Below are 12552 nucleotides of genomic sequence, written 5' to 3' on the forward strand. Positions count from 1 at the left end.
ATCACGTGAGGTGATATATGTGCATAAGCCATAATGGTGGATATCACATAAAGTGATGTCTATGGGTATGCCATGATGTTTGTTATCACAGTGAGGTGATAACCAATTGTTCACCATCCATGTGAGTAGCCATGGTAGTTGTGTTCTCTTGCATTCTCTCTCATGGATGTAGCCATGATAGATTCACTCTCTAAGAATAGTCATGGTGAATATCACTATGTGACTCAGATCTTGAGTGGGATTCCTCCCTAGCTAAGAGGGAGTGTTGAAGGATAGCGTCCGTCAGTAATCTGATCAGACTGAGTCGTCTAAGTTGTCTAATTGGCCTAATCGGCCTGTTGTGACGTATTCACACATCGCCCCATTGCAAATGGGGACCCCTACTTTCTACTTTCTAGGGTTTGCTTTTTAGGTCTTTTAGGTTCTTGTCTATTGACCTTTTGCATTTGAAGGGTCGCCAGGGAGCTCATTAGGGTAGCAGGCTCTGCTTGAGTCAGATCGATCTCTTCAAGAGGTCAAGGTCAATTGAGTGATTAGGGGTAATTTAGATCAATCCTAGGGTGTTTTTTTTGTGTACTATCTGGTCGCACTTCAAGTTGCTAAATCAAACCTTGGTTGAATGCATAATGTCCTCCTAGGTCCCACCCCCTGCATCAAGGACAGAGCGAATTCGCCTTAAGAAGTTTGGAATGTCATCCTGATCCTCAAATGCTCTGAAATTTGGCTGTCTGGAATGTCATCCTGATCCTGAAATTTGACTAAGTCTCAAAAATTGAAGAATCCTCCAAAAACTAGATTTTGCATTATAACTCCTGGAGGTACGAAACCACTCTCAAACATCCTGACAGTATATATGCAATATAACTTAAAGTATAAGAATATACTTAAATGTTATAATCCATATATGAATCCTAACGGAGAGGCTAAAATGTCAAATTTCGCTCCTGACGCTTCCAAAGGGTCCAGAGCGAAATTTCACAAAGGACCTAAATTCTTCACCTAGATCATTGAATGGTTGAGCAAATTTGCAAGGATATGGAAGGAAATGGATCTAGGATCAAGTCTAAGACAAAGTCAAGTCAGTTTGAAGGTGAATTGAGCCTAGAATAGGAATTTCGCTCCTGACCCTTCCAAAGGGTCCAGAGCGAATTCCTCTATAAGACACTCTACATTGCCCAAAGCCATGAGCTAATCCATGTCCCAGGTATTATTGAAGGCAATTCACTTGTTTAAATGAAGAAATGTGGGAAATGGAGTCAGAAATCAACCCAAAATGCAAATTTCGCTCCTAACCCTTCCAAAGGGTCCAGAGCGAAATTCTTAAAACCTTTATTTTTCTCTCCATTTTGCATCAAACCTAGTGTTGATTGAGATTATAGGCATCCTTAGCATGCATTTGATCAAGTTGTGGTCACAAAATATGAAGATTTTGTCCTAAAATGCAAATTTCGCTCCTAACCCTTCCAAAGGGTCCAGAGCGAAATTCCTTATAGGTCCTGTCCTTGGCCAAGGTCCAAAGTGAAATCCTCTTTTTTGGTCTTTTTGGAGGTCAAATCAATGATATCTTCAGGAGAAAGCGATTCAAAGGTCAAGAGAAGTTCAAGGCAAGGAGATGATGAAATGAGGTCTAAATTGAGCAAAATAGCAAATTTGCTCCTGGCCCTTCCAAAGGGTCCAGAGCGAAATTCTTATAGGGCCTGTCCCTGGTGAGGATCTTGAGCGAACTTCATTTTAATGTCTTCTTGTTGATGATTTAAGGTAAGAAATGCTATGTTAGAATGAATATATTATGTATACTTAATCATCTTTTGTTTGTTTTGCAAATCAACAAAATCAAGATCAAGGGAGACTAGGCCAGGACAAGGACGACCTCTTCAAGTCTCATCATTTATCGAGGACACTTCAAAGGCATGGAGGAGGACTCAAGGTGCTTCTAAAGCGTTAGAAGACTTCAAGTGTTCAAGGAGTTGCAAGCTAGCCTCAAGACCTCATTCTACCACATGAAGAAACCACATGATGACAGAGAAGAATGACACTTCAAGGTGAGGTATGCTACAAGAGAAAGAAAACTTGATAGTTGTTGTCAAGAATAATCATTATGTTATGTTGTCATATTATGTTATGTTGTCGTCGGTAATTATGGGTTACAACAGTCAGTTAGTCTTCCCGAAGGGCAGTTGGACACGATGGTTGGTCGCACCCCTTCGGGTATTATATATTGCATACCTTTCCTTCTTAGCAGGATCATTTATGGTCATATCTAGATGTGGGGTTATAAACACTTGATGTACATGGACTATTGAATTAATACAGAAACTGGTTCTTTAATATATTTCCATTATGTTTTGTGCATTTACTTTCTACGTTTAATCGTTTACCCGTATGTGGCAAACAACAGTAAGGAAGCCTCATCAAGCACATAGAGAATCAAGGAGTGCATCATTCATCGCATCAAGGACAGAGGAGGATCAACCAAGATACAAACGTCAGACAAGGTGGCATCCTAGTCACTTTTCCTCCAGTCGGATTGGTCCACCTCAGCATGTCCAAATTCAATGTACCTAATTTATTAGGGATGGCTCAAACTTCGGTGTACCTACCCCTGCTTCCTATTGGTCCTCACTCCTTGAATGTAATTTTCTCATTGGCTAAGGAAGTTTGTTGTAACAAACCCTAATTAGGGTTTCTATCTTGTAATCCTAGCCATTGATTCTAAGCCAATCAGAGCTATCAATTTGTAAAAGGGTTCTCTATATAATGCCCTGGCTCTTCATTTGTAAGGGTTAATAGTTAATAGTCAGAGATTAGTTAATAGTTAGGAGTTAGCAAAAAGAGATAGAGATAGCATTTTAGAGTAGAGTAGAAAGAGAAGGCAAAGATTGTTGCCAAGAGATTGTTGCAAAAGACATGTAAACTTCATTGAAGGAATGGTGAATTCTATGTATCGATTCTACAATTTGCATGGTCTTTATACTTCTCAAGTTTAATTTCATGTTATTAGATGAATGGAAGAAATTTGTATGATCAATGGTGAAATTTGTATATCCATACTACTAGCGGTTTGTTGATTGCAAACTTGCCTTGTGTAGTCAACTGGAATCATTCAACTTAAGCTTAACTTCAATTATCGCATCTTCATTGATATGCATCAACTCGATGGTGTCTATGCTTGTAGCGGTGATCTGAACATCATAAAGCTATCCTTAGAAGATCGCACTAGCCTTGTGGAGATGATCATAGCATGTCAAAGTAAGACTTAGTTAGAATTTCATCAAAGGTTATCCATTGCTCCTACATTCTTAGTGTTAGAATTAGATTCCTCTCCAACCCTTATCTTTTTTCCCTTTTTTTAAAAAATAGGATCAGTAAAGACCCACGTTCCAGTGATATCCAAAGCAAATCAGACACTCGGGTCATCAAATATAAGTCCCCTTGTGATTCCAGCAAAATCACATCATACTGCAAGAGATTATCCACACGTAGAGACCCTACATATCAAAACCTTGGAGTTGCTCCGATTGATCCTTCGGCGAGATCTTCAGCAGTCGGGGAAGCTTTGTTCAAGAGAGGATAAGATACCTTGGTATTTTATTTTGTGTTTGGTCGTGTACAAAAGACACATCAACATGGCCTTAGACAACTTAGTTGACCAATTAATCATATATTGTTATGATATAATAATAATTAGATATAATACGATTTATGAAATGATTAATATATATAAATCGATTAGTTTATGAATCGATTAACCCCTGTCCGATTCTTTATTAATCAGTATTATCTTACTTGCCTTTAGAAGTGTTGTGTCTAACCGAGCTTATGGAGAGACGTGATGGTTAGGGAAACATGATGATTAAGAGAGTTGTGTTGGTAGGATTAGATATCATGCTACTTATTTCAGTTCGATCTCTCTCTCCATTCTAAGATCGATAAGTGCAGAAGATCGAAGGTTAATATTTCAGTCCCACATTCTACATATTCGAACTGTCCAGAATCAACAGCAGTTTGTGATCTCTGTCATTGTCTTACAGTCATCAATCAATTGAATTCTCCCTCTTGTGTCATGACTCATCTGTTTACTGCAGATTGTCATTAAGGCAGATAGAACTCATAAGTTTGAACTGTATAGGTTCTATTCTAAGAGGAGAAACTTGTTCATAGACAAATAATTTTGAAATTATAATCTGATCACCAAAACTTAACACTTAGCAATGAAAAGTTCATTAAGAATAAGTATGATTTGAATCGATAAGTGGCTAAAGTGGATTTTGCGGACAATCAGGAACTTGAGAAACTTTTATGCTAAAGAGGTCTTTTGTAGACAATCGGAAACTTGAGAAACTTTTTATGATAAAGATGGATCAAGTGATCTACAAAAGTGAGTTGCTAAATAAACATAGCATACCTGAAGAATAAAATTCAATCCATAAATGAGCTAGCGAAAAGTAGAAAAAAAAAACTTTTGAATTCATAGAGAGTTGACCTTATATAGGCAATTCAATTATTTAATGAATAGCATCCACTCTCTTAGTGAGGAGATAAACAAAATCAAAGAAGCAAAGGTAGAAGGAAAAGTGGAAGACAAAAGTGGGGAAACCCTAGGGAGAAGAAAAAGAAAGAGAAATCTTCGAATTGTTGTTTTCTTCCAAGGAAGCTTCAACAATGCAGGGTCAAGGATGTATTCAAAGGGAGAAGATCATTGGACTGATAAAACCAAGCATCAAGTAAGACTTCATCAACATTGCCTCGGCTAAAAAGTTCAAAAAATATTCAGAAGATGCATGGACACAGTGAGAAAGTCAATGTTTTACATTTAAAGCTCACCATGGACAAATTTATTTTAAGCACACATTCATATGCCATCTGTATGGATAATTTGGATACAGTTCTTGGTAAGACTCGGTTAGAGATTGTGGGAGCTATAACATCGATGTGCCAAAAAATTCATAAAACTATGGTACAAGTTAAAAAGAAATTGGCATTGCAAGGTATCATTCATCATAAGCTGGGAGAAAATGAAGAAAGAGTCTAAACAAAGGCACAAGGAAGAATATTAGGAAAAAAAACAACGAAGAAAATGAAGATCAGGAGGAACAGAAAATAGAAGATGGCAGCAGCACATAACTTTGAAATGAGCTCAGGAATTGGTAAAACTCAGCAGATTAAATTATATATAAACTCACAAAATAAAACAAAAAAGCATAATAAATGAATGTTGAGAATGCATGGATAAAACAACTGTTTAAAAATTGTTCAAATCATAGGAAGGTAAAAACAAATCTGGAAAAAAAATGTTGGCTGGCTAGTTTCTGGCACAGACCAATGAGAACTCTCCAAAAATTCAGCAAAAAACTCTACTAAACTCAACAAGTACTAGCTAGAAACTGTTTCAGACAAGTTACTTGTCAATACATCTGACTTGCACGTTCATGGCGAGTTTTAGACTTATAGACGAAAGAGAAGATAAGCATAAGGATAAATCTGAATAAAGCAATGAAGAATAAATAGAAGATCACAAAAATGAAGACATGCTTGAAGAATTAAAAAGATGAGGTTAGAGTACATAGACATCCACATCAATGTGATACAGTATTTCTGAAGGCGATTTACAAGGAGCATTAGAAGAGCAATGACTCTGGGCATATTCAGAATCAAACAAAAGAACACTATGGATATTCTTGGCATCAGAAGACCAATGACTATAGTTTACACACATAATATAATGGGAGGAAAAAAGCTATAGTAATGTATACTGTCCCAGGAAAAGACTATAGACAAGATGGAATCAATATATCAGACGAATGCAGAAAAAATATATATTATCAAGGAATATACCCTACCAAGATCCCATATGCATGAATGGATAATGTGCAGTGTAAGACAATACACACTGATATCAAAAATCTTATCACTGGGCATCTTCTTGTGTTTTGAGAATGAAAGATGTCGAGGGAGTGGAATTTTATAGATCTAGGGATATGATATTATGACACATGAGGTTTTGGTGTAGCTAACTCGTGGTGCATATAATTTATTTTCATTTAGGATAAGCCCAAAAGATAACTTATGCAAAGGAGCAGATGGGTAATACTAATTTTTTTATACAATATTATATTTAGTTGAGAATCAGCCTAATGTGTAAGAGCTTTTAATAAGTAGTTATATAGAAGAAGCATCTATCATTGTATGGATCGCACATTTTGAATCATTTCTATAGTGCAGTACATGTAAAGAAGAGAAGCAAGTTTGATCTCATAGCAGAAAATATCATGGAGTTATTTTAAAATATTTTTATATTTTATGGTCTAACCCAACCTTACGGATATTTCAATTTCTATATTGAGTATATAAACGAATTACATTAATTGGCAGGCCCATCATACATCTCATTCACATAAGATATAAATTAAAATTCTGTAATAATACTGCATATTAAATATATAACTTGGTAAAAGTAACTTAACATAAAAAAATAAAGCAAAGAAAACAAAGCAAGAGAAGGTAAACTAAAAGTGGTTAAATCCCGAACTATATCTAAATACATGAACATATAGCCATGTGAGGGAAGGACGCATAAATAAAGCATCTAGCTGATGAAACAAAGTGAGACAAAGAGTCAAGATAGTAAAATCCTTGTGCTATCTAATACACGTACTTATTAGAAACATGGGAAATTATAGAAATTGCTCATCCTAATTGACAGGAAACAGCCCAATCGACTAAAAATAGAGTGGAAAATACTATCTAGTTGATGCAAGATCACAAGCTAAGAAAAGGACTGCATTTTGATATGCGGATGAGTACCATATAGGGCATGAAGTCAACATTAGCTTTTAGCTTATATGCTGTTTGTGCTTAAAATTTCAGAACTGTATTAACAAGATCGGTTTGTCTAGTAACTAGTTAACATTCTGCTGAGATGCATCGTATGCATAGTATTTAGTTCATCTTGCCAGCACCCATGGAACTTCATATATTGCTATATTAGCATTGGGAAGCCCAAAGATTGTTGTTACCTTACCGAAATAAACAACATCAAAGTTTGGAAAAAAAAAAAGTGTGTGTTCTCGTGGTAATGGTGCAATAAAATTAGTGGTCAAGAATTCAATATATGAGCAATATGGCTGACGAATAAATTTTTGTGTGCATGCCCGCATGCTTTCCTATGGGCCAGGGTAGCTTCCATTCTATAATCTGTTGACAGAATAAAAGCTACCTTGTCATTTCATTATATGACCCTCATAAACACAACTTTAGTGGGAGACATAAATGAATGTTATTTTCATTCTAACTGTAAATTAAATGACTTGAACCCATAAAATTATCGATGGGAAAAAAATTTCTAAGATTATTGTGCTGATATTAAGAAATATTCCAGTTTTTTGGTTTGTCATATGTCATTAACCAACCTCATGATACACTTTGGTAATATAATTTTCTTGATTAGTACAATAATCATAAAAACTTCTTGTGTATTATAGATTTAGGTCAATGTTATGACTATAGCATCCATGTTGCATCACTCTAACCAAGCAATTAGGTTTTAGTCTTTTGCTTAACTGTTCTTAATGAATTTTCAGAATCAAAACTGACCTAAATTTCCAAAGTCTGTGGTAAAAGTAACATAAAGGTAGAATTTGTTATGAAGGACTTATTGTGACATTTTCACACATCGCCCCATTGCAAATGGAGACCCCCTACTTTTTAGGCCCTTCCAGTCTTTTGGCTTTGTTTTTTTGGGTCTTTTCACAACAGTCTTGTCAGTCTCTCTGCTTTGCAAGTGTTTGAGGGCCATATTGGTCAAGTGGGCCTTTCGTTTGAGCAAATTCGGCTAAGTCTAGGACTCGTTTTGTGAATTTTAGGGTTTTTGCCTTCTGTCCTAGATTTTAGGGGTTTCTATTAGGGTTTTGGGAAAACTGAACATACAACTATAATCAGGACCCTTCAAGGAACCTCCCAGTAAAATTTGACCCCAAATGGAGCAACTTTCTATTTTTAGAAAGTCCCTATTTTTTAGGGATTTTTCTGGGTTTCGGAATGTCTTCATTTTGCCAAAAATCAAACTTACTATTTTTAGTAAGTTTCTATTTATAGTAAGTCATTCTTGCACCCTGTCTAGGGATCTAATGCTGACACTTTGAAGGTTTCTATTTTTGGAAAGTCAGTATTGGCAGGGTCAGTCAGACAAGGCGACAAGGATTAGACGTTCGCAGACATTTCTAATTCCGGTAAGTCAGACAGCAGACAGAGAAAGCCAAAAATTGATCAAGTGCTGGAAGCCTATGCCTAAATGGAAAGCTCTGAAATTCACCAAGGTTCGGGAAGTCTTTCCAAAATTGCAAAGTGGAAAAAAATTCCATGAATCCATGGCATAGTGAAAATTCCGCCCAAGGATGCAGTTGGGCACCAAAATGGGTCAGGCAAGGATAGATGGACAAATTCCATGAATCCATGGCATAGTGAAAATTCCGCCCAAGGATGCAATTGGGCGCCAAAATGGGTCAAGCAAGGATAGATGGACAAATTTCATGAATCCATGGGCGCCAAAATGGGTCAGGCAAGGATAGATGGACAAATTTCATGAATCCTCCACATAGTGAAAATTCCGCCCAAGGGAGTGCTTGGGCGCCAAAATGGTATACCCATGGAAGGTGTAAAAAATGAAAAAATTCCAAGGCACAGTGAATTCAACACCCAAGCTAAAAGTTGAAATTTTTCCTAAGGCATGGAATCCAAGGAGTCAAGGAGGAATAAAAAGCAAAATTCCCCTCAAGCAAATTTTTGAATTTGCTATTTTTAGACACCGAATCTCGCTGGAACGAGGAAATTGTTATAGATTCGGAATCGTGGCAGAATTCTCCATCCAATGAACCTGGCTCCTAAATTTTAGGAGGATCCCTAAAAAATAGGGATGTTGAAAAGAAGACATGGACAATTCACAAAACAATGAATTCCTTCCTCGGGAGGAATTTTCGCCCCAGCCTTGTGGAGGGCGCCAGAATGAAGAGTGCATGGAGAAACAAGCAAATTGCAAGAGTCCTTGACCAAGGCATTTCAGCGCCCAAGTGAGAGGAGCGCCAGATAGAGGGATGCAAGGAATCCATGGAATTGAAAGAATTCCCCACCAAGTGTAAAATGCCGCCCAGGAACACAGGAGTGCACTAAAATGATCTTCTCATGGACAGTGCACAAAGAGATGAATTCCTTCATTGGGGAAGAATTGCACCCAAGAAGAAGAAATTCCAGGAAAGGTGAAAAATTGACTAAGTGTTTGAAATTTCTTCCTTTAGGACATAGTTCTTGAAAACCATGAAAATTGGCTAAGGTATGAAGAATTTCTTTCCTCGGGGTAAGGAACAAATTTATTTCCAGAGGAGAATTCCTCCACAACAAGAAATCACATCCAAGGATGAATTGAAGATAAAATTTCTAAGGCAAGGAAGGAATCAGGGATGAACTAAACAAGAAATTCCCCCCCCCCCTAGGGAAAAATTTGAAAAATCCATTCGCGGGCATCAAATCACATCCAAATTTCAAAAGTTTTACAGATTTGGATTCGTAGGAGAATTCTCTTCCTCCTGGACTTGAAACCCTAATTTCTGCAAAATTCCTAAAAAATAGGAGATGTTGAAAAATCATTGAAAATCTTTTCCAGAGCAAGGCAAGTTCAAAAACTTCAAGAAAATACTTCTAGAGTCAGAGATTCTCCCTCTTGAAGTTTTTCTCTCTCCAAGGTTTTTTCCACCAAGTGGCAGTCGAGTCAACAGACACTGAATTAATGAAGCATCTCTTTGCATGCAGCCGTCACATTTATGGCATTATGGCAAATTCCTTCTGCATGCGGTCGTCACGTTCAGGAGATGATGGTGCATTTATGGTATCATGGGCAATTTTTGCACGAGGGCACATTCATTGCATAGTGGGCACTTTTTGAATGTAATGGTTAATTAATGCTTTATGGGCGCCATTTCTGGCAGGATTGTAATTAATTGTATATGGGCATGATGGGTTATTAATTACCGATTCCCACCTTGTTGCACCTTGAGTGGGAATCTTCTGGGGTGAACCCTAATTAGGGTTTGCATGGCCTGAGGCCTATATAAAGGGGTGACCCCCTCATTTGTAAAGGAGGGAGCTTTGTATGAAATAGTTGCGATAAGCTTTGAGATAATAACAGTGAAACATTGTTCTTTGATGGTGTCCACTTAAGTTATTTTTTTAAAGCTTGCATGGTTTCACCTTCCTCACTTAGAGTAGAAATAGTGAAGTGCTTTGATTTCAATGGAGAATGTAATGGTGTCTGATGAATTTCCATGGTTCATACTTTTTGCATCTTGCTGATTGTAAGTTGCAGTGTAAAGTTAGCATGAACCCCCTAAATTTGTGCTAAGTTCGATTGTAGATGGTCGTTTGGATTGCGTCATTTTTGGGTATTCAAATGTACTTTCTCGATTTGAAAATCCTCTAGCATCCCTAGAAGATTGCATCGGTTCTTGCGGAGTTGTAGTTGATCTTAGCGAAGCAGAGCTTGGTTTGTTTGGAATTTGTCCACCAAAGCAGTAATTGTTGATATCATGGCCCTTAGGAATAGATTTAGATCCTTCTAAACCCTTTCCCTTTTACTTTCAGTTCATTTTAGTCCATTCGAAGCAGAAGCATCACAGAATTGCCATATCTAATGATGGAGTTCCAGCCACAACAAAGAAGTGAAAGAATGATGCAAACGTAAAGCCCCTTGGATTACCAGCAAACACATCAGCCAACTGAGTCACGTCCGTAGTATAAAGGAACCTTGGAGTCAATTGTTTGAACTTTCTGCAATCTTAGCATGCAATTGTACTTTGATCAAGAGAGAGTGAAGTGACCATTAGGCAACTTTATTCTGTGTTCGACGTAGTCATAAAAACACATCAACAGGACCCACAAAAGCTATGCAAGAAGTGCTCGAAAAAAGATGTGCATTCAACCATGTACATAGAACTTGATATTTGTTTTAAAGTTTTAAACAGCATGTACTATATAATAACCTTTGTCTAATAGAATTTCTATCTTCATTTTATATGACTATATTTTACTAAGGAAGCTAAATGAATTGTTGGCACATATGAGATTGATAGTAATAAGCGTGGGAGTAATTAGAGATGGAGATATCTTTGGACCCAGAATCACACTGCCCTCCTCTCCAAAAGTTAATACAACTGAAAAATGTTACATCTGTATATATTGATATTTTGGCATAATCTATGGCAAATTTATCTATACTTAAACCACTTTTCCAGGCCTACAGTAGAGTTTTAGATATTGGTTGATAAAGGATATTACAAGGTTACCTCAGAAGGTCCGTGGATATCCATTGTCCAAAGCTTGTTTTATGCGATATGCTTATCCTAATTTCTCTAATTCCACTTTATGTGCAGATTTCCTATTCCTCTATGACCTAATGACATTATGATACAATGCATTAAACCCAAACCTCGCTACTAAGGTAGTTATTTCTTATTTTCAACAAATAATACCTCTTTTTTAAAAATTTTGAAAGTTTCCAACTTTAGTTTCTGTTTGATCAATTGAACATTTCATTAACCCGTGTACTATGCTTGGGCTTATACTTTTGTTAGAGACCTTTGTCTAATAGAATTTCTATCTTCACTTTATATGACTATATTTTACTAAGGAAGCTAAATGAATTGTTGGCACATATGAGATTGATAGTAATAAGGGTGGGAGTAATTAGAGATGGAGATATCTTTGGACCCTGAATCCCACTGCCCTCCTCTCCAAAAGTTAATACAACTGAAAAATGCTACTTCTGTATATATTGATATTTTGGCATAATCTATGGCAAATTTATCTATACTTAAACCACTTTTCCAGGGCTACAGTAGAGTTCTAGATATTGGTTGATAAAGGATATTACAAGGTTACCTCAGAAGGTCCATGGATATCCATTGTCCAAAGCTTGTTTTATGCGATATGCTTATCCTAATTTCTCTAATTCTACTTTATGTGCAGATTTCCTATTCCTCTATGGATCATCCAGCCACAAATTATGGCTACTCCTTTAGTGCCCATAAGAGAAATATTACAAACACAAGTTTTAACTTCTAAGCTAGGGATTACTAACAGCCACTTAAATAAGTGATTAGCCACATAAAACAATGCCAACCAGTGGCTAATCGATCACCTTACCACAGGATTGTGACCATAGGACTCGTCATTAACTTAACCGTGATGTTTGTCCAAAAAGTATAATGGCAAATACTAAATTGGTGTTACACACAAGAGAGACACTGCTAACTCTTCAATTCATAGAGAAACACAAGAAAATGAAACATTGAGCAGACATGGAGCTTCAGTAGACAGCTTAGAATAAACTGGGAGAATTCTACTTTTTAACATTTTAAATGTGACAAGTTAAACACAAAAACAAACGATTACTGTAAGTGGTCCAAGTAAAAGATATTTGATATCAAAATCATTAATGAAAATCAATTTAATTGATATCCAACTAAAAGGACAAGTCCTTCAGGTAAAACTAAATTAACTCTCATT

General features: G+C 36.7%; 1 pseudogene; it reads right to left on the reverse strand.

Annotated features, from left to right (window-relative positions):
• The window catches only part of LOC131058040 (UDP-galactose/UDP-glucose transporter 3-like), a 76398-nt pseudogene that overhangs the window by 12599 nt on the left and 51247 nt on the right, over window positions 1-12552 (reverse strand).

Source organism: Cryptomeria japonica, chromosome 9 (genome assembly GCF_030272615.1).
Source record: "Cryptomeria japonica chromosome 9, Sugi_1.0, whole genome shotgun sequence".
In the NCBI taxonomy this organism is placed as follows: domain Eukaryota; kingdom Viridiplantae; phylum Streptophyta; class Pinopsida; order Cupressales; family Cupressaceae; genus Cryptomeria; species Cryptomeria japonica.